Genomic DNA, 24,263 nt, shown 5'->3' with positions numbered 1-24,263 from the left:
GCTATTGTATCATGTTGTTTGGTGTTTCGTAACCATGTTTCTCTAGTCCAGGAGTGGCCAACCTACGGCTCTTTGCCTGGTTTCATGTAGTGATGGGCAAATGAAGCCTCTTGAAGCAATGAAGCTTTCCAACCCTTTGCTTTGCAAAAAGGTTCATTACTCGAGGCTTCATTCATCACTCACTAGTGACATCTGCTGGTGAAACTGTAACAGCCTCGTCATTCAGTTAGATCATACTTTCAACAATTTGTAAATGCAATACTGTCACAAAGTTTCCATCAAACTCATGTTTAGTAACAGGAGAATCAATTAAATCATACTTAATTGTCATGTTTTAATTATTAAAATGATTTGTAGCCAATCTAATCCTTGACCATTAGTGGTTGTGTTAGGTTTTCTTGTATGTCATGAACGTATTTGACAATGAAGATATGTACTTTACTATATTGGGAATTAAGTGATTGTTGAGGCAGACTGAATATTTTGAGTTAGAAACTGATAAAAAAAAAACAGAATGTGTTTAAAATAATTGCTTCTTGGGGGTTCTAGATCTGGTTTGGCAGTCATGGCCTGGTGGTTAGGGAAGGGAAGTGGTTAGGGAACTGGTCTTGTAACTGGAGGGTCGTGGGTTCGATCCCCAGGCCTGAGGCCATGACTGCAGGTGCCCCTTAACCCTCAATTGCTCACTTATATAAAAATGAGAAAATGTAAGTCGCTCTGGATAAGGGCGTCTGCCAAATGTAAAATGTTTTTAACATTACAAATAAGGTTTGCCTCTTCCAATGGTTTTTAGTCTGTTTTTGATGTGTGAATCTGATGTACATCCTGATCAAACAAAAAGAATTTATAACGTTCCAGATTTTAAATTTAACCACCTACTACAACCCACGAAGCAACAGGAGTAACAGGATTTTGAAAAACGATACGCAAAATGAAGCAATGACATGGCCGATGTTATCCAAGGCCTCATTTGTTGCTGATCACGTGATTTTGCTCAATATGACACAAGCTCTGAAGCTGGGCTTCATCGGACACGCCCCCTTTTTACTCGGTACATGTCTCGAAGCCTCGCTTCAGATGTCCCATCACTAGTTTCATGCGGCTTCCCAGCCGGTCCGCGCTCTCACCTACACTAACGATCTGTGCCGTGGCCCGGTTACTTCATCACTCTGAGGGCGACAGACTGCTACATCTTCGTGGTGCACGGTTTGTTTACAAGCCTAGCGAGCCGCTAACACTTTTAAAACCAGCGTAGTGGAAAACGTGAGACTAGCGGCATGAAGTATCTGTGCAATTGTGATTATGCTCGTTGGTGAGACGCGGTCTTCTGTCACGTTTTAAAATAAACCACATACGAGGTGCAGCAAAGGCACCGCAGACGACTGAGGGAGGCTACTACTTTACTTAACTACTGACACTGCTCTCTTCTTCCTAAAGCCTGCTTTATACCTCCAGACACGGACGAATTTCATCCGTCCGTACCCAACGTAGCCTCCGTAGGGGGCCACTATACCTCTTTCCGGTTCCAACGTTGTTATGATTTTTTTAAATACATCCTCTAGAGGGCAGTATAGTCAAATTTCCGGCGCCGGCGCACCAGCAATCTCCTCCCAGCTGTTTTTGCATCGCTGTTTATCGCAATGACCTGGCATCATAGAGGGTTTTCCATCCACCGAGTTTTTGCACATTTTGAAAATGCGCATGAAAAAAGCTGGATGGAAAAAGACCAAAATTCGAAAAAAGCCCCAAATATCGCAAAAAGATTTTTACGCTAGGAGGAGGTGGAAAAGTTAGACTATCGCATCGCCAAAATTAGAAAAAACTGGATGGAAAAGGGTTTTTCGCATAAACGATGACGTATCATGCCTCAAGTCATGTGGTTCTGTACATGATCGCGATGTAAAGATGACAAATGCATACAAAAACAGTTCTGGAGAGAGCAAAAATTGAATTTAACTTCTCCATGTATAGAAAAGAAAAAGAAAAAAGTTTCAAAACCTCAAAGTGCAAAAATGCGTAACTGCCAGATGGACGTAAAACCACTATTGTTTGGCGTCCTCTCACGTGATCTAAAGTTTATTCATATAACTGTAATGAATGGAAACAAGGCTTAATTTTCATTTTTTTCTGCCGAAACTTGGAAATTGCGCATTATTTTTTCAAAAGGTTTGGATGGAAACCCAGCTGAATGTAGCCTCTAACCAACTCGCAAAGTTTCTCTTCTAACTCGAGCGCCATTTTTAAAAGTCCAGTACTCTTCTTCATTGATTTTCCTGAATTGGTGTACTTCCGATGCTTCTGACTCTCTACTGCCCCCTGATTTCCGGTTTATATTGCTCCGTTACTACGGATTCGTAAGCGCTCTGGCAACGGACCCACTGACGGATGAAACGACCCCCGGAACCGGACGAAAGGGTCCGTATCCGTAATTCCCGTAGGGTGTGAATGGGCCTTAAGTGAGCACAGGTCAGTGGCGTTGTAACGAGTGTTGATAACGGACTTTATCCACTTTTGACCTAGAAAACAACAGGTGCGTACTGTTGCGCTTTAACCTTTTCTTACCTTATAGCGCAGCGTGTTCGTTGATTGCAAAAGAAAACATTACCAGTCTTGTCTTTTAACCTTTTATTTACATAAACAGAGATCTCTGGAGAGCTCACATTACCTAATCATATCACCCCATGTGCAGCTCTGAGGCTGTCTGCTCTCTTCACCATTATATATGCTTTCCTCTAAACATAGGAGCTGCACGTTCCTACAGCTGTCCCTATTCTGGAAGCGAGGTCTTACTAACTTGATCCTTAATATAATGTAAGCAAAACATATAGTGATTAATATTAGAGATTTGATTAATACTTTATGACTATTCAAAATATATAAATTATGATAAGCTGTTGATTCAATACTGTAATGTAAACAAACTATGAAGGGATTAAAATGAAAACTACAACACCGTGCATAACTGTGGGCCGACAAGCACACAGTTCATATAAAACCAGTGAGAGTGAAGGTTGCACTGTGTGTGAGTAAACTTATTGCAGAGGTTGTGACTTCTCTCTTGGTACGTGTATACACAGGCGACGCCAGACGCAGTTCATGGGGAACTGTCAGGATCAGGGGATCTAACTCGATTTGGCGGTCGAACTCCATGGGGGGGGGGGGGGGGGGGGGGTATACACCATCAGTGGTTACCAGGCAGGGTAACTGAGTGATTCATTTATTTTAAATGTATTGTTTTTACATTTTTCTGTGTATTCTTTTCATTTGTGAAGCACTTTGAATGACCGTTGTGTATGAAAGGTGCTATATAAATAAACTTGCCTTGCCTGATTCCTATCCCTTGCCCAGAATTGAGGATTGTGTGGACTGCGTGTGTAACCCAGTAAACAAAATGGTATTTTGTTTTCTTATATCAATATATATACTTATATATACGCTTGTGCGCTTTTAATTTGAAAAACTTTTATTTTGAAACGTGATCCTTCTTTTCTTCTGTTCTTTTAACTTAATTTCTGCTCTCGATATATGTGACATTTTGAGATAACGGTGGCAGGCGGTAGAGCTGAACCATATTGATCATCTTGGTGAGTTTTAATGCAGAAAAGTGCATTAGTGCACCATGTAAATATACTTCCAGAAGTTAATTATGTAATATATGTTATGTTGATGGAGCACGAGCTAGAGAGACAGTCTGGCTGTCTTTTGCCGTGTCCATATTGATACCTCATTTGAGTTAAGGCCATGTGCTTGCTTAAAAAAAAAGCATGCTAGCGTCGTGTTATAATTAGCATTGTGCGCGCGCTAAATCGCGGGTGAATTAATTTCTTTTTAAAGCCCTGGAAACGTTATTTCTGTTTAATTGAATTTTTTGAGATAAGGTGTTACTAAGATTATTAAAATATAGTTTTACTAAGTATGGTTTAAGTTTAAAATACTACAAGAAAGCACTAAGATTCCTTTATTTTATTGCTCTAGTTTCCTTAGTGGATCACTACAGGAGAATATTGGAGCTAGGGAAATTACATGATAATTGTGATAATTTGTATTTCATGTCCTGATTTGCAAGGTTAAGAATCAATTATTTAATTGGTTAAAAAGGATGGTTAGAAAAGAATTTCATTTGTTTTATGTGGTTGGAAAATAACTAACTACAAAGGATATTTTGAGAAAAAAAAACATGCATGTAAAATGTTACATTTATGGTAATGTTACATTACATTGAGAAATGAAGATTAAAACTAAGCTATAGCTGTAGAAAGAGATTGGAATGTGGGTTGTCTTAGCTGTATGCAATAATATAATTATTGTGCGTAGGCTAGGTTTGTTTGCTGATTTAAAAGCTGGAACAGGATTGCTGGATTGCATCCTTGGATTCTCTCCGGACGGAGATGGCGAGCCAATACCCAGAGCAGCCCTGAACATCTATTGAGGAGCATCATTCTTCTCATCTGCATGAACATCCGCGCGGTAACGACACAAGACACTGAAGGAGAAAAGAACTGAACTTGAAAGACGAACCAATATTTTGACTTGACTAACGACAGACATTGAAACATTGAGCTCAATAGGACTGGGGGTTTGATTTTTATATGCCGGCTTATTCATTGTTCTTGTTAAGCTGTGTTTCCTTATATTTTGATTGTCTTCAAAATAATAACTGTCTTTTGCTCAGTACCTGCCTCCAGCCAATTCATTCCGCACTCACTTTGGTTCCTATTGTACTCCTGCCGAGCCTAGCAACTGGTCTAAAACATTGAGTTACTCCACACTAATTATCAAGTCAGGGGCTACACGTGGGTTCTGCCAATTATGTGACTAAATTAGATTTACTAAAAGGGTACCTTTAATGGAATGTGCATCCAATATATCTGCTTTTGTGATACCTGATGCCTTCCTGCAATACTCTGTCATGGCATTTGGTATGCAAATAGATGATGTGGTGATTTCTACGTCCACCTGGGCAGAGCACATGTACACTTTGCAGGAAGTATTTGTTTGGAACAGGCTTCCTTGACCCTTAACCTGGCCAAGTGTGACTTTGGTAAGGCTACCATACGTTACTTGGGTAGAGAGGTTGGACAAGGTAGAATGCGTACACCGTTTGACAAGGTCCAAGCTATCCTCCAGTATCCTGTTCCGAATACCAGACCACAACTACGCAGATTCTTGGGTATTGCGGGGTATTACCGGAGCTTTTGTAAAAACTTTTCTGTGGTGTCTTTTCTGCTGACCAATCTGCTGAAGGCTCAGGTAGAGTATAAGTGGACTAGTGACTGCCAGAAGGCTTTTGAAAGCCTGAAAGGTCTCTTGTGTAGCTCGCCAGTTTTAGCTGCGCCTGATTTCACCCTGCCCTTTAAACTGTAGGTGGATGCTTGCGATTCTGGGGCTGGGGCTGTTCTAATCCAGGAGAATCATGAAGGTGTTGATCGTCCTGTGTGTTTTTACTCAAAGAAATTCAACAGCTACCAGCAGAGATACAGCACGATTGAAAAAGAAACTCTTGCTTTGCTCCTAGCTCTACAGCACTTTGAGGTGTATCTAAATTCTCATTACTTGCCCACTATGGTGTATACTGACCACAACCCATTGGTTTTCTTATCCCAGATGTGCAACCAGCGGTTGATGCGTTGGGCATTACTTCTACATCTGTTCCACATTGTCATTAAACATAAAAGAGGCTCAGACAATTTGGTGGCTGATGCCTTGTCTTGCTCACTTTGAATAGTTTAGTTACTAAACTTTTTTTTGGTGGGGGGTTGTTATGGCTGTGCTCTGTGTGCTTGCTGTCTTGTTGTTGTGTCTGCCTGTTTGTTCCTCCATGTCCCTAGGTGGTGCTGTCCTGGAGGTTGCTGGTGGATCCCATCCAGGAAATCAACAAAAGGGCGTGGCGAGAGGCCAGAAAAGGAGAGGGAGAGGAAGGGGGAGCAGGCTCTTTGTGTTTGTTTGCTAGTTGTATGCAAATTGTGTTACTGTTGTACCCTGAGTGTTCTGTGTGTGTGGCTCAGGGTTGAACTGTGTGTCCTGGGGGTATTCCACAAAGCGGGTTAAGCGAGAAAACCGGGTAAGTTAACTCAGAATACACGGAAACTCGAGGTTTTCCGTTCCAGAAACCGAGCTTAGAGAAAACCTTAGTCAGTTACTATAGCAACTTATGCACTGAAGCTAACCTGCTCGCTGGCAGGTTAACTTGTACCTAAACCAGAGTTACAAACACGTCATCATGACGTGTCCTTGCCTCGAAGATCATGTGGTTATTGAAGCTCAGTTTATTCGCCGAGCTCTTCGTCGGGAACGCCTTATGAAACCCCGAATAGACTTAGGCCTACTATCATTTTTGGATTATTTTTTAATGAACGTTATCGTTTTTCAGCACAATCCATTACTTACAGCCATAACATTATTAAGCGTCACATTTCAAATATTATAATCGCGGCCCTCAATTCTCTCCAAATTTTTATACATCGCTCTTCGTTTTTTTTATAGTGTAGGAGATGCGGAACCTGTCAGCAAATTAAAGCTACTGTATGTCGGTCTGTCCGAAAAGTATGTCTGGCATTAAAACGGCTAGTGCCCAGTTTTGTTGTGTTTCCTTTGCATTATGGACATCAAAGAGGAATTCTACAGCATCGTAGGTTTGTCTTTCACACGGACAATAAAGAAATTAAGCAAAGGAGAAGCAATATATAGAAGCAATATATAACAAACTTCATTCCATTTACATTTTAAGGATTTCCTAGAGTGATTGATGGAACCCACATATACTACCTATTACAGCACCATTAAAACATGAAGGTAATTACATAAACAGAAAATCCATCCATAGAATTAATGTACAGGTACTAACCTTTATAACCCTTAACGAATAATGTACTTATCTTTAATGGTAACAAAAATATTGTAGCTATTGTAACAGACCGTTCTCCCCATCAAGATCATATGTGATGCTTCCCACCTCATTACAAATGTTGAAGCGAGATGGCCAGGATCCGTGCATGATTCCACACTGTACAACAAATTTGAACAGGGTAGGCCTGCGGTAGTTTTGCTATTTGGTTACATGCAGTGTAATAGTTAAATAATTGGAAACCGTAGTGTGATTATAGGACACTATGACGGCCTCCTTCATGGAGACAGAGGGTATCACTGCCTGCCCTACCTTATGACTCCCTATTCAGATCCTGCACCTGGACCACAGTCCCAATACAATCAGGCCCACAGCAAAACCAGGGCAAGAATTGAAATTACCCTAGGAATCATCGAGGCCAGGTTCCAGTGCCTGAAGGGGCTCAGAGTTACCCCTGATAGGGCGTGCCACATATTAATGGCATCCAGTAATCTCTCCAACTCTTCTGCTGTGACCACCTGCTCTGCTTCATCCAGCAGCTGTACCACCTCTACTGATGTGACCTCCTGCTTTTCTACACCAGGCATTGACTTTCCCAGATTTACTGCTGTGACTCCACATGGCTTCTCTGCGGATGAGGTCTAGGCTGAGCTACGTAGGCTGCGACCAGGGAAAGCTACTGGTCCTGATGGTGTATCGCCTCGGCTACTCAGGGAATGTGCATCAGGACTGTCTAGGCCTCTACAATCAATCTTTAACCTGAGTCTTCACACTGGACAAGTGCCTGTCAAATGGAAAACATCATGCCTCATGCCGGTCCCTAAAGTAGGGAGGCCGGTAGGAGTGAAGGACTACAGACCAGTGGCCCTAACCTCAGTGATTATGAAGACATTGGAGACATTTTACATTTAGGATCCTGGGGGGCAGGCATGTTACCCAGAGGTTGACAAGGTGGGCCTGCTGCCATAGTTCACCCGTCTCCTCACCACTGTCTGTCCCTCAGTTTTTACTGCACTTTAGACATTGAGGGCCTCTGAGGGGACGGTGTGGACACGCATTGTCCAGTGGCCTGGGCCCTTGCCCACGTTTGTCCCAGCACCTGTCCCCTCAATTTTAACTGCACCATAGTATCACACACTACCACACATGCATATACACCAACACTTACACACAACACAGTACTGGGGGTGGAGGGGTGGGAAGGCCTTCCTTCACCCGTTTCCTGCTCCCTGCCGGGGAGGGGGTGGGTCGCTGGCGTGGGGCTGGGCTGGGGGCGTCCTGGGGCTGCTGCCGGTCCTTGCTGGTCCAGCCATTTGCCCCCGCCGCAGAGAGGGTGTTAGTTTGGATGAATGTGTGTTTTTGTCCTTGTCTCTGTTGGTATAGGTAGATGAGTACGTGTTGGGTGGGGGGATATGGGGACGTGTGTATCCATTGGGGTGAATGTGTGAGTACATATATGGGGGTATATATGTCCGCAAAAGTGTATATGGGTGTGGGTGAACGTGTGTGGGAATGTATGTTGAGGTGAATGTACATGTGTGTGTAGGTGTTGATATGTGAGGGTCTACATATGAGGGTGAGTTTGGGGGTGTGTGTGTGTATACGTATGTGTTTAAGGATGGGTGTAGGTGTATACATGGTAAGGGTGTATATAAGGGGTAGTGTGCAGGTATGTAGGGGGGTATATATGGGGGTGAATGTAAGCAAGAATGTATGTGTGGGGCCGGTTGGTTCTGGGTCTGGGGCTTATTGTGCCCGGTCCTCTCCCGGCTGCTCCCCTGTGATTACTGCTCTACTCCAGAGGAGGGGTGCCTTGGGGTTCCGGGGCCTGGATTGGTGCTCCGGCGTGGGGGCGGTTGGCCCGCTCCCCTGGGCGGTTGTGGTCTGGGGCGGCGCGGGACTCCTCGGCGGGATGGGGGCCCTGCCGGGTGGGGGGTGGTTCCCCAGGGCACGTGGCGCTGGGGCTTTTGCCTACCTCTGGCCTCTGGGGGGAAGTTGTCGCAGCTCTCTACCCTCGCTGGCAAGTACATTCTGTACATTTATCCTATGTTGCACTTTTGTGTTGCACATAAACACACATTCATACATACATATACATCAGTCATTTGTGCTGTATGTCTTGGGTACACTTTCTGCTCTACTTTGCAGTGGTCATTTGAGCTGGTTGGTTTTTTTTTATTTATTTTTTTTATATATATCTTTTTTTTTATATATATGCGTGTGTATATATATGTATGTTCTTTTTTTCTTCCCCGCCCTTCTGTCTTTTCTCTTTTTCTCTCTCTCCCTTCTTTTCTTTCTATATTTGTCACGGTCACAGCCTCGGACCCTTCCCTGTGGGCGTGTCATTATGTCGTCTGCGTGCTGTTATGTCCATATTAGTAGTTCCGTGGGTGTGGGTTGTTTGTGAGCGTGTTCGTAGTCTCACCTGTGCCTTGTCTCGAGATCACAAGGGTCTGTGTTAATCACCTATTTAATGTGCGCTCGCGCAGTGTCTTGTGCTCGTCTTTGTCTAAAGTTCCGTGCCAGTGTGAGTGTGTGTTGTGCTCGCTCTACGCTCGGAGCTTACACGTCTGTTTCATCCAATAAAACGTTCTATGTTGCACCTTGCGACGCTCGTCGTGCCTCCTTCCTACGAGCGTCACAGAAAGACGAGCCTACAAGATGCCGGGATACGCTCCCCGTGCAAAGAAGGGAAAGAAGAAAAGCAAGCGTCGCCATTCATCTCACCCTGCATATGCCCGAGAGGAGTTGCTGGTGGAAGGGACCTTCCCCGTCAGTCCCCCTCCCTCCGTTTACTCGGCGCCCACCGTGTATTACGGAGGAGAGGATCCAGACGTCAGTCCTCCCCCGTCCGTCTACTCGAAGTCCACCAGAGAGGACAGCGAGGGAGAACAAGACGTCAGCCCTCCGCCGTCCGTGTGTGCGCCACTCGCCGAATCCAACAGCGAGGGCGAGGAGGTGGCTAGCTCTTCCCCCTCTGTGCGGTCAGAAATGACCGTGCGTACAGAGAAGGGGAGGAGACCGGAGGGCGAGGCGCATTCGGGCCCTGAGGCGAGCTGGATGGACTGCTCGCCTTACGTCTCCGTGAAAGAGGCGATGTCAAGGAGCCCAGGAGCCTCGGAGGAGGAGGAGGGGATGGAGACATCAGAGGGCGAAGAGGTGCTACCCCGGCGAGCGCAAGAGACCCGAGGCCCGGGGGTGTGTTTCGGGTTGCCCCCAGAGGCACCTCGTACCCCGGCCAGTGAGCGGCGTCAGGCAAAACCCCCACCAGCGCCCAGGAAGAAGCCTGAAGCGTCCAAAGCAAAGCCAGCGGGTGCGCGGTTGCCTGGAGCGCCAAGCAGCGCTGCGCTCGCGGGAGGACCGGTCCCGCAGAAGGAAGGGACCCCGCCTCCGGTTCCGCCTGCAGCCCTGGGAGGGTTCGCTCCGCTGGCCGCGCTCTTGCAAGCGGGGAGCGTGATCTCCTGGCTGCCCATGCCTGTGTGTTTGTCAGTCCCCTTGTTTATCCCTAATTTCCTTTTCCCTCTTGTGCCCCTTGTGTTTCATGTTCCTGTATGTGTGTTCGTCCACGTGCCCGTGTTTAATGTATTTTCCCCTGTCTTCCCAGGGAGGGTGTTCTAGAGCTGTTCGTGGCGGTTCCCACCATCGGGGGAGACAGCTCTCGGAGGCTCGTGAACCCGGCGGCTCCGGACCTGCCCGTTGGTGTTGGTTCGGGGCTTTCCAGCTGCGCGGGACGCTCCGGAAGTAGCGAGCCCCTGGTGGAGGGTTCTGTCACGGTCACAGCCCCGGACCCTTCCCTGTGGGCGTGTCATTATGTCGTCTGCGTGCTGTTATGTCCATATTAGTAGTTCCGTGGGTGTGGGTTGTTTGTGAGCGTGTTCGTAGTCTCACCTGTGCCTTGTCTCGAGATCACAAGGGTCTGTGTTAATCACCTATTTAATGTGCGCTCGCGCAGTGTCTTGTGCTCGTCTTTGTCTAAAGTTCCGTGCCAGTGTGAGTGTGTGTTGTGCTCGCTCTACGCTCGGAGCTTACACGTCTGTTTCGTCCAATAAAACGTTCTATGTTGCACCTTGCGACGCTCGTCGTGCCTCCTTCCTATGAGCGTCACAATATTCTATCCTCTCATGGTCCACCTAACCCCAATAATTGTCATCACTTTATTATACAGAATTGTTATTATTTGATCTATTATTTGATATTAAAACAAAGTTGTCCTCCAAATATGGGGGGGGTGGAGGTGGGCCCAAAAAAAAAAAAAAAAATGAAGACACTGGAGAGGCTTTTGCTCTGGATACTCAGGCCTCAGGTGCAGCAGGCTGGGGACCCACTACAGTTTGCTTATCAGGAGAACATGGGCGTGGATGATGCATTAGTCTACATGGTACACAAGACCCTCTCGTTCCTGGAGGGGTCAGGGGGATATGTAAGACTCATGTTTTTTTATTTTACCAGTGCCTTTAACACAATCAGGCCTCATATTTTGAAGGAACAGCTGGAGAAGATAGGTGTGGATTCTACGCTGGTAACATGGATTTACTACTACCTCACGGAGCGTCCACAGTATGTCAAGATGGGTGTTCTGAGATAGTGGTGACCAACATTGGGGCTCCTCAGGGTACAGTATTGTCCCCCTTCCTCTTTACCCTATATACTGCTGATTTTAAACATGTGTCTGAACTCTGTCACATCCAGAAATATTCAGATGACAGCAGTAGTAGCATGTATTAGAGGTGGAGATGAAGGAGAGTATAGAAATCTGGTGGCTGCCTTCGCAGCATGGAGTAGGAGAAAAGACCTTCTCCTTAATGCACTGAAGACCAAGGAGATGATCGTGGACTTCCGGAAACTGAAACGGTCCCATCAGCCTGATATCATTGATGGACAGAAGATTGAGAATGTTCAGTCTTATAAGTATCTCGGAGTCCATCTGGACAACAAACTGGACTGGTCAATGCATACGAGGGCAGCATACAAAAAGGGACAGAGCAGGCTTTACTTCCTTAGGAAGCTTAGATCATTTAATGTCTGATGAGTTTCTACACACATTTTATCATTCTGTCGTATCCAGTGCTGTCTTCTTTGGTGTGGTCTGATGGGGAAGCAGCATGTCTGTAAAAGACTGGAACAGGCTGGATAAGCTTATAAGGAAGTGTGTGTCAGTGATGGGGGGAAAGTGGACTCTGTGGGTGAGTTAGTGGAGAAGAGGACGAGGTGTTTAATGCATGGCAGAGTTGTATAGTAACGAAGTAGAACTACTTCACTACTGTACTTAAGTACTAAAATGCTGTATCTGTACTTTAATGGAGTATTATTTTTTCCTCCTACTTCCACATTTACTTCACTACATATTTTCCATCAGTTTAATACTTTTACTCCGATACATTTTTTACGTGCTGTATAGTTACTCGTTACAATTATAAACATGTTAACTGGCGCTGTCACCGGGTCAAGCGATCAGGCGGTTTTATGAGAAAACTGCGCATGCTCCGGTCGCGTCTCGTTTACTCTGCTGCTGCCTTCACTCAAGTCTTGAGCTTCGTAATCTAGGTTCAACTGACACGTCGTGACTGCCGCAAGGGTCCGCGCGGCAAAAATGACGCAATCACGGTGGCTCCGCCCATGCGCGTTGGCCACGCGCGCAGTCGCGTCGCGAGGTCGTGCACGCACAAAAGGTCGTGCACCTTTTGTGCGTGCGAAGTTACAAGGTGAAATTCATGCACTTGTATGGCACTTTGAAGGTCCATTTGCAGTATTTGCCAGCACCTTCAGCTTAATTTACATATTTATACAAATACACATATACTCGAAATTATTCCAAATAATTTGCATATTATATCTCATTAAAAGAGATGGTACCGTGTTTGGGAAGAGCAGCATAAGTGCTGCTTGTTGGCGTTTTAATGTACATATTGGCACCTTCCACACCTTCAACATCGAGTGATCGTGGCGTTGAGGGTGAGGAAGGAGATCACCCCACATCAATGTAAGTTATAAATATAAAGCACAGAAGACACACCAGCTTTAACTGTCAGTAAGCGCTAGTTATGTTAGATATCTTAGCTAACCTAATTATGTTCATGATGTGCTGCAGTATTCACTTAACATTAGCTGGCAATCATAATGGCGATGTCATGCTGAGTTGTGTTTTTAGCAACAGTAATCCGTGTTTCTTTTCATTCTGACTAATCATGTGCCAATTTTTATAGTGTAGTCTTTTTTCTAGGGTAAGGGCATTTATTGGGGGTAAACGCAGGGCAGTAGGCTCACCCTTAGAATCTGATGGACGGATTCTACGTCCAAAATACACCTCGTTTTCTCAGCTAAATTAAGGCGAACTTGTACTTCTGCTTCAAACCTACGACGTAGCGGGACATAGGTTATCTGTTTTTTGTGTACGAATTGTTAAGCCCAGTTTTTTAAGTTGCTACTTGTTTGTACATACAGACCACTTGTATTTGTGGTCTTTGACATCTTTGATTTATAAGTGATGTATAAAAACAATTGATAATCAAACTTTGATGGCTTTCTTTAATTAATTCAAAACAATAATACTTGTACTTTTTACTTTCAGTACTTGAGTAATAAATTTTAGAATAAACTACTTGCAATACTTAAGTACAAAAAATGCTGAATACTTCTGTACTTCTACTTAAGTAAAGTTTTTAAAGAACACTTCAACTTCTACCCGAGTACATTTTTTGAGTACTTGTACTTTAACTCAAGTATGGGTCTCTAATACTTTATACAACACTGATGCATGGCATCCTCAATAACAGCAGTCACCCTCTGCATGGGACTCTGGTAGCTCAGAAGAGCTGTCGCAGTGATAGACTCCTCTCTCTATGCTGCAAGACTGAGAGGTTCCGGCGATCATTCATTCCTGCGGGAGTTAGGTTGCTAAACAACAACATACGATAGGTGTACTTATTAATCAAGCACTCACTAAGCACTTTAATTGGGTATGGTATGTTCTGTATATTTTGTGTGTTCGTATTGTATTTATGTGTGCTGTTGGACAATTGAATTTCCCCATTGGGGATTAATAAAGTATTGTCGTGCTTTGGTCCTCTTTCACCTAGCACAGCATGCTCGTTGATTGCAAGAGAAAACATTACCAGTCTTGTCTTTATCCTTTTATTAAATGTATACAAAAATACAGAGCGCTCTGGAGAGAACACACACAAGCCTATCTACTCTACCCTATGGCTCTGTGCGCAGGTCTCTGCCTGACACATTTTCCTCCTGTTCTATATAGTGTGGCCTGGGTATAAGCCCCCCCGTTTCTTTTGGACTTTCCCTAACCTAGCCTGTTAGACAAAGGCTGATTGTCTAAGACATTCATAATCCGCTGAGCTCATCTTGTTTTTTCCCTAAATCTTACAATGACTTTTGCCAATTATGATTTTCACAGACTTAATAGTGGTTCCATACATAGGAGTTGCACGTAGATCACATACGTTAAACATACAGATGTTTCCTTACTAAGAGTGGGAGAGAGGCCTTCGCTTCCTGGTCCTGTCAAACTGATATACATTCTCATTCTTCTTCTTAAGCATCCTGTTCTTTTAGAAAACGACACTTGGAATATGGGACAGAGCATACAGGCCTTTTCTCAGACACACTTGATAATTAGCTATTTGATTAATACTATACTGTAAGCAAAACATAAAGTGATTAATATTAGAAGTTTAATTAATACTTTAAGACTGGTCAAATTATATATGGATTATGATAAACTGCTTGATCAATACTGTAATGTAAACAATATATGAAGGGATTAAAATGTAAATCTCAACAATTCCCCCTTTTTGATCTCTAAATAGATCAAACTTTAGGTTAATCCAAAACTACCTTCTCATCTTCTGACTCCAACAATGACATCATACCCAATCATCTTTGTGGTTCCTCCTTCTCAATCTTACTGCTGATTAAGCTTCTCACTAAGCTTCTTCTACATTGGAATATACCAACATCCACATGTAATCATAATAGCCTAAAATATACCCACAGAAGTTAACACAGACATAATAAGACCTTTATATTTTCCAAATTGTCCTTCCAACCAGTCAGTAACCAAATATTGTCTCCTGCATACCCTGTAGTTAATTCAATTATCTGCTGTCGGTTCCATTTAGTATAATGTGATCGGATGCCTTATATAATTTCTGATGTATTAGCTGCGAGTGTTGGTCCCGGTGTTGGGACAGGTCTTAATAAGGCCTGAGGTGTCTGAGCCCGATTGGCCCACTCCTATGAACTAGTGTCTTTATATAATACTGGTCTCCAAGCCAGTCTTGACACTCTTGCCCCGTTAAAATCACATATGGTCCACTTCTCACGTACTGCCCCCTGGTACTCATCTGAGCTTCGGCTCTTAAAGGCCAAAGGGCGACAACTCGAGCGATTGTGTCGCAAAACTGGTTTGTCCATTCACAGGGACATGTACAAGGACCACATGATTCATTATAAGGATTCTTTATCTCGAGCTAAATCTGACTACTATAATGGTTTAATTGTTTCTATGAAAGGTGACACTAGATCACTGTATGCACTTGATAACAAAACTGTTCAAGGCCCAGACTCCATTCCACCGCATCTCTGTACTACCACCTTGTGTAATTCTCTAATGTCATTTTTCAATGAGAAAATAGAGACTATCTATAAATCTTTTAGAGCTCAGCCGGTAACTGTAACTGTTCTTGAACCACCCAACTCTCCCCAACCGTCTCCTACTTGCAACTGATTCTGGATTTGTTTCTATTCTTATTCTTCTGGATCTCACTGCTGCCTTCGATACTGTATGTCATTCCTCACTTCTTCATAGACTGTCCTCCATTGGAATAATTCACACATCATTGAATTGGTTCAAATCATATCTTTCTAACCGAACTCAGTTTATCCAGCTTAAAACCTTCACCTCTCAACCTTCTCCTGTTATCACTGGCGTCCCTCAGGGCTCTGTCCTCGGCCCCCTTCTGTTCATAGTATATCTTCTCCCCCTAGGTAATATTTTCCGCAAATACGATATTAATTTTCACTGCTATGCGGATGACACCCAGCTCTATATCTCTAGTAAGCCCAATTCCAATTTTCCCATGCACTCTCTTACTGATTGTTTATCTGAAATTAAGACCTGGTTCTCTCACAACTTTCTCAAATTAAATGGCGATAAAACTGAGGTGCTACTTGTTGGCACCAAATCAAATCACTCCAAAGTAAATAATTTCTCCCTCACTATTGATAATTGTTCTGTTTCACCTTTAGTTCAGGTAAAGAGCCTGGGTGTCATCCTGGACAATACTCTATCATTCCAATCTCACATCAACAATATCACACAATCTGCTTATTTTCACCTCCGAAATATCAATCGTCTCCGCCCTTCTCTTTCCCCTCACACTACTGCTATTCTGGTTCACAGTCTTGTTACTTCACGCCTGGATTATTGCAATTCTCTTCTTTTTGGTCTTCCCCTCAAATCACTAAACAAACTTCAAATGGTTCAAAACTCTGCTGCGCGTATTATTTCAAGAACACCATCCTTCCATCACATCACTCCTGTTCTGCACCAGCTACACTGGCTCCCAGTTACACAATACAATACAAAATCCTTCTCCTCACTTTCAAAGCAATTCATAATCTCGCACCTCCATATATATTAGACCTTATTAACATCACCTCTCACTCTCGATCACTGAGATCGTCTGCTTCTACACACCTGTCTGTCCCCATTACACACCTCAGCATCATGGGCGGTCGGGCGTTCAGTAGCTCCGCCCCTAGATTGTGGAATGCTCTTCCCCCAGACTTGAGAAACTCTCAATCAATCATACATTTTAAGTCAGGTCTCAAAACTCATCTTTTAAAATCTGCTTATAACTGCTGATCTCTATGGTCTGTTCATTCATTTATTCATTTTTATTGTTATATCTTATTTTATTTTATTATCTGCCGCTTTTACTCTATTATTTCTGTTTTTTGCTTCATGTAAGGTGACCTTGAGTGCCAGAAAGGCGCCGTTAAATAAAATGTATTATTATTATTATTACTCCTATTACTAGATATACGGCACGCGACCTGTGCTGGGGATGTGCTAGTACTACAGATGAAACATCCCAATTAGTAACTAGTTTTTTGGTAGGATGTGCGTCTCTCTGAGAAAATAATGCTAACCCTTGAACTTCATACTTGCTAAATGACCGTTCCAGCCGGCCAGTAGTAGGATTGTCAACTCCTGAAGCTTTATGTGAAACTCTGCAAGCAAACTCAAATTATGCAGTTTCCATTAAAACAATATTGGCTTTGACCCACCATAGACCCACATAGACAGGGGGCACTCCCCTGTAAGATCCTGGTGACCCATCATGCTGTTAAATACTAACAATCACACTGCTACTACTTTCAATAAAAATACAAAAACATATAAACAATGTTACACAAGGCCTGTAAAACAACATTAGAAAATATTACTAAAAATCCAAATCCATCACAAAACTTTTACTCCATCTCTGCCAGCGTCATCTATTCTTCTGCCCGCGTTGGAGGTGAGGATAGACTGTCCTCCTGATGTACCTCTGCTCTCGGGTAAATTATTCTGACCCGTTGCTTGAGAGCTCCGTATCTCGGCGCGCTGGTTCTGATGCTCAGCACCGGCTGAGGTTGTACCACATTTCTCCTTTGCCCTTCAGTAGGACGGAGTGTGATGTTCCCTTCAGTGACCTCGACTGGACTGGTCCACCTGGGCTCTGACCACTTCCTTTGATGACCTTGAGCAGGACCCATTTGGTGACGGGCAGGTCTGCTCATGATGTTGGTTCTGACTCCTCTCCTTGTATCTGGACAGAATAAGCTTCACAAATTGCTTTTTAGTACATTGTAACCTTCTTTGTACGACCCTGAGTGTACCTGTCCGGTTTCGCAAGCGCATTGGGGGACCCCCGAAAACTTCTCACTGTCATGAGCTCAAACGGAGTGAATCCTGCAACAAAATTCACTGAAGATCTTCTGGCCAACCATACAAATACATTTGTGCACATACCTTTACCTTTATTCTTACCATTTATAATTTTCACTTTAACCTGAGATTGAGAATGATAAACCAACCCATATTTGTGTCTCACCCCAAATTTTGTTCCACAAATTTTAGCTCCTAGCTAGTGAAGTGCATCCCATTATCTGAGCACACTTAATTTAGTAAACAATTGTGCAGTATCCAGTAATTTTATCAACATTTTGCAGACTGACTTAGTCCTCTGCCCTGGTGGAAATGCTTCTACCCAACCTGAGAATTTATCCACAACCTCTAACAAATACCTTAGTCCTGTATTTGTATTAACATATCCATGTAGTCAATCTGAATTTCTTCTCCTACATCCATTGCATATGTATATAATCTTACATATGTGTATTTCCTTACACTATTCCCTGCTGCTGTAACAATGCAAATTTCCTCACTGAGTGATTAACAAAGAATTATCATATCATATCTTATCTCCTGTGGTCCAGGGAACTTGCCTAGACCTGGTCTTAAAGCATGACAGCTGTTATGCACATTGCAAATATCACATTTCTCTGTCCAGTCTGCTATTATGTCAGTATAGGTGCCATCAGCAACTAAAATTTTCCTTCATTTATTTTTACCCACGTGCTACCCCATGTGCCTCAGTTCACACTGGTTTGATCAATAGACAATAGATTGGTTTCCCGTTTGGTCCTTCCCCAGACTTCCTTATCTCTTACTGTCTTTGTTCAACAATGCCATTTTATTTTATTTCATTAATTAATTTATTTATTTAATTTTTTCTCTGGGGTAGATTTTTCCTGTAGTTTAAGTAGCTCTGGGCCCTGTGGTAGAGGAGATCACTCCTTGTCTGCCCTGCAAACCATCTGATGGGCTCCTGTGACACAACCTGCTTGCCTGTGTCTCTCAGCTCGCCCCCCTTTTGATATCCTGTGACTGTGTGTGTGCGACTTCTGCTTCATGCTGTGTGCAGTCTAACAGGAAGTTGACTTCCTCTCCCCCTTTTCCTGAAATCACATTCAGGACTGTGTTTCAGAAACTTCTAAGAATGGTATGTTTTAATCAGCAACTGCCAAGTCCACGGCCTGTGCCAATGCCTGTTTTAGTTTAATGTATTGTCTTTCTCTGTAGTGGCGAAATACTATAACTTTAATAAACTAGGTATTAAAAGATTTAAATTAGCTCACTCTTCAGAAAGTTAGTTGTTACCCAATGCCTTGCTGTACTCTGTAAAAAAATATTTTTGACTTTGTAAATATAAGTTCATTTAAGTACTATCTAAAAGAATAATATATTCCCGGCTGGTGACTTAAGAATCTCACATAAAATTATATACAATACTTTGCGTTTCTTTATAATAGTTTGTCTTCAAATACATTTGTATATTTTAGTCTAAATAGCAAAGTAAACCATAAACATTTTGTAGTTAAATACACTGAAATTATGAGTAAACATTACTTAAATATATACTTTGTTAAATTTACTTGCTGTTTCTACGTGGAAAAACTTTCCTAAGTTTTTTTTTTGTTTGTTTTTTTTTTTTTTTTAGTAAACCATACTCCAAATTTTTCAGTGTACTGGCTCTCCTTATCATGCTTACCTACTCCTTTCCCATGTGACCCGTATGTGAAGCTAATGAGATGTGTGGAGTTGCAGCACCCCCAGGCCCCAGTAGCTGTTCCTCAAATTCCTCCCCATGAATTGGATCCCCTGCTGTGTCATAAAACAATATAACATGAAGTGGGTCGGGTGGCGGGACATTCAATCAAAGTGATCCGGCTTCCAGGAAATGAACTGGGAGTGGACGCCCCTCAAGGTTCATGAGTGAGGCTTCAGGAAACCCCTGTAGATAGCAACCGTGGAGGCCAGTCTGTGGACATCAGGTGTCTGCTGTCTGTGAACAGTGCATTTGTAATGTCTCTTCCACAGGTTAACAGGTGCAGTCTTTGATCTCAGGAACCTGTGTTTAGTGGCCTGCTGGCCACATTGTACAGTCATTAGAACAGTTCTGTGCAGACTTTGATATTCTCCAGCCAGAAATGATAGTCTTTCAGTACCGCCAGTGAGGGACAACATAGGGTTTGCCGTAGCTTTGCTGTCCGAGTTCTCATCAGGGCCCCGCCATTGCCCTGGTGCTGCTGAAGGGTTTGGTGCTGGACCTCTGACCTCTGGCCCTCCTTCATCCTACGGTTCTGTGGGGACTCTCTTTCGCCCAATGACTCTCCTGAACAGAAAGAGAACATCCACCCCACCTGCCACAACGAAGTTGCCAGGATCACTGTGACCTTCCTTGCCCCTTCCCAAAACCCCTTCTTCTAAAATTTAGGTTAGACCCAAACTGTTGATACTACTGCATAAAATAATACACTTAGGGGACATATTGAGGTCTCTGGGGCGGACCCCCGCTCTGAGGGCTGTTGTAGTGCAACAACATGCTCAGAGACATTTCATCTCTGCCCAGCTTCAAGAAGAGTCTCAAAACCTTCCTGTTTAAATCTGCTTTTAATTAAGAAACTCCAACTCTGTTCTAATTGCCATCTTATTTACTTTATTGCAATATTTTCTATTATTTTATAATTTGTCACTTTATTACATTATTTTATTAGGTTTGATTCCTTTTTATCTTTAATTTCTTTTAACATTTTCTTTTTGTCTTTTCTCTTTACTCCCTTTTAATGTTTCTTTTATTATTATTATTTATTTATTCTATAAAACACTTAGAGTTGCATGTATGCATGAAAGGTGCTATACACATATAGATTATTATTATTAATTGTTCCCTAGTCACTTTAACTGGCATCAGGTTCCTCATATTGAACTGACCACTCACAGACCCATTCCAAAAATTAGAAAAACATGGAAACATTGATTAATATCCAAAAAACTACTTTCATGGATTATATATTCAGGGCCCGCAGTGTAAACGAGTTCAAGTATTTATTTTTATTATGTTTATTTATTATTATTATTACCCCTCCTCTAAGTCTCCCAGAGCCAAGCTCTTTCCTGCTGACAGCTTGTCCAGTTTAGCTAGCCAACTGCCTCCTCCCTCACTGAGAGGGGGAAGTTGGTCAGACAGGGCAGTGACATCAGTCAATGGCAGAGGCTGATATTCTCCAAGGCCAGTGGGCCTGTGCACAAATGGCATGTTTAAAACTCCCTATAATTTTGATTCACTTTTCCTAGATCTAGTGCCCTGGTACGGGCCTACAGACTCATCAACTCAGAACACTCTAGTGCAAAATGTTGGAGTGAGAGAAGCTGTTCTGTGACATTACGTCATTCTTCTCTGGCTTCTATCAGTTCCTCTACTAGGGAGACACTTCCTGACTTCAAACCATTGCCCCGCATTGTTTCTCTCTCCGACATGTTACCTTTACTCTCTTCACTTACCCCTGTGTGTGTGCTATATATAACTAACTCCATCCAAGTCCCTTCTAAAACGCAGTTAACACTTTTTACCCCACGGCACGAGTTCCCTTTTTCTAGCCTTAAGTATTAATATCTAGTATCAAGGGGCAGCTCGCGCTTTTTAAACTCAACGACGTCGGTTTTATCTATTAGTACAGTTTCTACTATTACATTAATTCCTGAATAAATTCCTTTTGCTGCACGTTTATGTGTCTCAGATCTAAATCTTTTCCGCGTTTGATAATTTTGCGAGTTAAACGTGCGCACTTTTAACCAGTCGGTCTATTTTCCGAAGATGTAACGATTCTCGGTTAGGAGGCGGATGCAAATACACGAATGAAATGTAACTTTTAGAGCGGCGGGAATGCTTGTCTAAGCACACTGTCCTCACGCGACAGGTGCACGCGCGGCGAGGCATTTCTCAATACGTCCAACTAAGATTGATTACTTTTACTAAATACAGAGGAAGGACAAAACCAAGGCATAACGTACACACAAACCAAACTACAAAAAACAATCCTCATTTCAACACCCACTTACAATTCAAAACTAGAACACTAGAACACCTCAGACAAAGAACAGACTATACTATTTGTTTAACAACGAAGGAAGAAATTGAACAGATGACTCAGCCAATATATAGATGGGATACAGAGAAACCACTAACAATAACAGGACAAACCCAACAACCAATTAAAATATAAAAGACCGTCAGCATAGCGAACCCAACTAATCAACACAATAAACGACACACGCACCAATTGACAACCAGACTTGATTTATGATCCCTAAGGTGTAGTCTGAGACCAAAGCAAACTACAACGTAGACGAAAAGAACTCATACGAACGCCAGACCAACGAATGAAAACACTTAACCAAACACAATATGTGAACCTCAAAGGTATAGTCAGACTAGGGGAAGGCCTGAAACGTAGACGACACTCAAACAATGACAATATATGAATAAAATAGACTTAATTTATACACGAAACATGGGGGAATGGCAATAACATGACAACACTACACAAACATGGCATGAAATAATTCACACAGTACAACTACATAAACTGATGAAGGGAAACTTAAACCAACGCACATAATCAAGTACACAAATCAATCAACCTAGATGCATAGACATCACATCAACAGAGAACGATACCGGAGTCGCAAGGACTCATGGGAAGCAGCGCCGTCCCCCCATTGGACCGACGCCTCAATATAAAAATATACAACACTAATAGTTGAAATTAGCCATAATCTCCGAACCGTCAGAACACATATTTCAACGCTACGGTTATACTTAAACTATGATCATGAATGCCAGACACCTGCTCTAGTGCTATATGAACTGATAAGAATATATTTGTGTTAACTAAATAAGTTACATACACTGAAAGCTGACAACATTGCAAACACTCATTTGAAGAAACACTCATTTCAAAACTCATACATTTGGGCTGCAGCGGGGTGATAACGAAAGGTTCTTCAATCAATATGCACAACCAGAACAACTCTTCATGCGCACTGTGCAGTGGTCCGATTCAAACAGGCCCCACCCCTACCAATCATAAACTTAACATATTCAGTTATCTTTTACTTACTACATGATCATTGCAATGCCTATTTCAGCTCAATATTGATAACAACTAGTTCTATTTAGTAATGGCAATATATATATATTTTTTTTATAAAACATGAAATAATAATTAATGATTACTAAAATAATTAATTAAAACCAAACCTGGGTGTACAGTGCACGGTCCTATCTTGGTCACCCATACTTTTTAATGTCGCATAACAGCCAGCCACTTCTTATGATTTTCTTCAATAGTATAAATCACTTTACTGGTCATATTCATCTGTTCCTCTAAAGTATTTAATTCTACGTCAAACTGTTTGTATGACTTCTGCATTTCCTCACATGTTGATAAAAAACAGATACTCACCTGAAGTTTTAAATATAGAATAAGAGTTCTGTTCTGACACCACGAGGTTTTACCACCCTCAATCAATTCAGGTTATTTGTCCGGCTTTTTGCTTTGTCCAAATTAAGCCTATTTATGGATTCCTCCGGTCCAAAGGTCAACTCAAAACCTAGCTCGCGGGGACTCGAACCCCTGCGTATCCCAATCGTCTCGTCAAACGAAAGGTTCGGTTCGCCAAACCACGGAAATAAAGCAACTTAAGCCGGTAGGGACTCAAACCCTTTTTACCTTAGGGACTGAAACCCTATTCCTTGGTTACAACTTTTTTAACCATATACTTTTACCTTTTTAGACAAAAGACTGGATTTAATTTAGAATCATCCAAGTACTGTCAGTTCACCACAATTTGGTTACAATTCAATTTTGCAGATTTATTGTTTAACTGGCTCTGCCTTACCACTGTTCTTGTGCCGGCACGGACAAACTGACAGTCATTAGATGAGAAAAAAAAAGTTCCAAAATATCCTGCAATCACGTCGGGCGTCACCAATTGTCGTGCTTTGGTCCTCTTTCACCTAGCACAGCATGCTCGTTGATTGCAAGAGAAAACATTACCAGTCTTGTCTTTATCCTTTTATTAAATGTATACAAAAATACAGAGCGCTCTGGAGAGAACACACACAAGCCTATCTACTCTACCCTATGGCTCTGTGCGCAGGTCTCTGCCTGACACATTTTCCTCCTGTTCTATATAGTGTGGCCTGGGTATAAGCCCCCCCGTTTCTTTTGGACTTTCCCTAACCTAGCCTGTTAGACAAAGGCTGATTGTCTAAGACATTCATAATCCGCTGAGCTCATCTTGTTTTTTCCCTAAATCTTAACAATGACTTTTGCCAATTATGATTTTCACAGACTTAATAGTGGTTCCATACATAGGAGTTGCACGTAGATCACATACGTTAAACATACAGATGTTTCCTTACTAAGAGTGGGAGAGAGGCCTTCGCTTCCTGGTCCTGTCAAACTGATATACATTCTCATTCTTTTTCTTAAGCATCCTGTTCTT

The sequence above is a fragment of the Brachyhypopomus gauderio genome, unplaced genomic scaffold (assembly GCF_052324685.1).
Source record: "Brachyhypopomus gauderio isolate BG-103 unplaced genomic scaffold, BGAUD_0.2 sc37, whole genome shotgun sequence".
Classification (NCBI taxonomy): domain Eukaryota; kingdom Metazoa; phylum Chordata; class Actinopteri; order Gymnotiformes; family Hypopomidae; genus Brachyhypopomus; species Brachyhypopomus gauderio.
The sequence above is the reverse complement of the archived record's forward strand: the minus strand, read 5'-3'. Positions refer to the sequence as shown.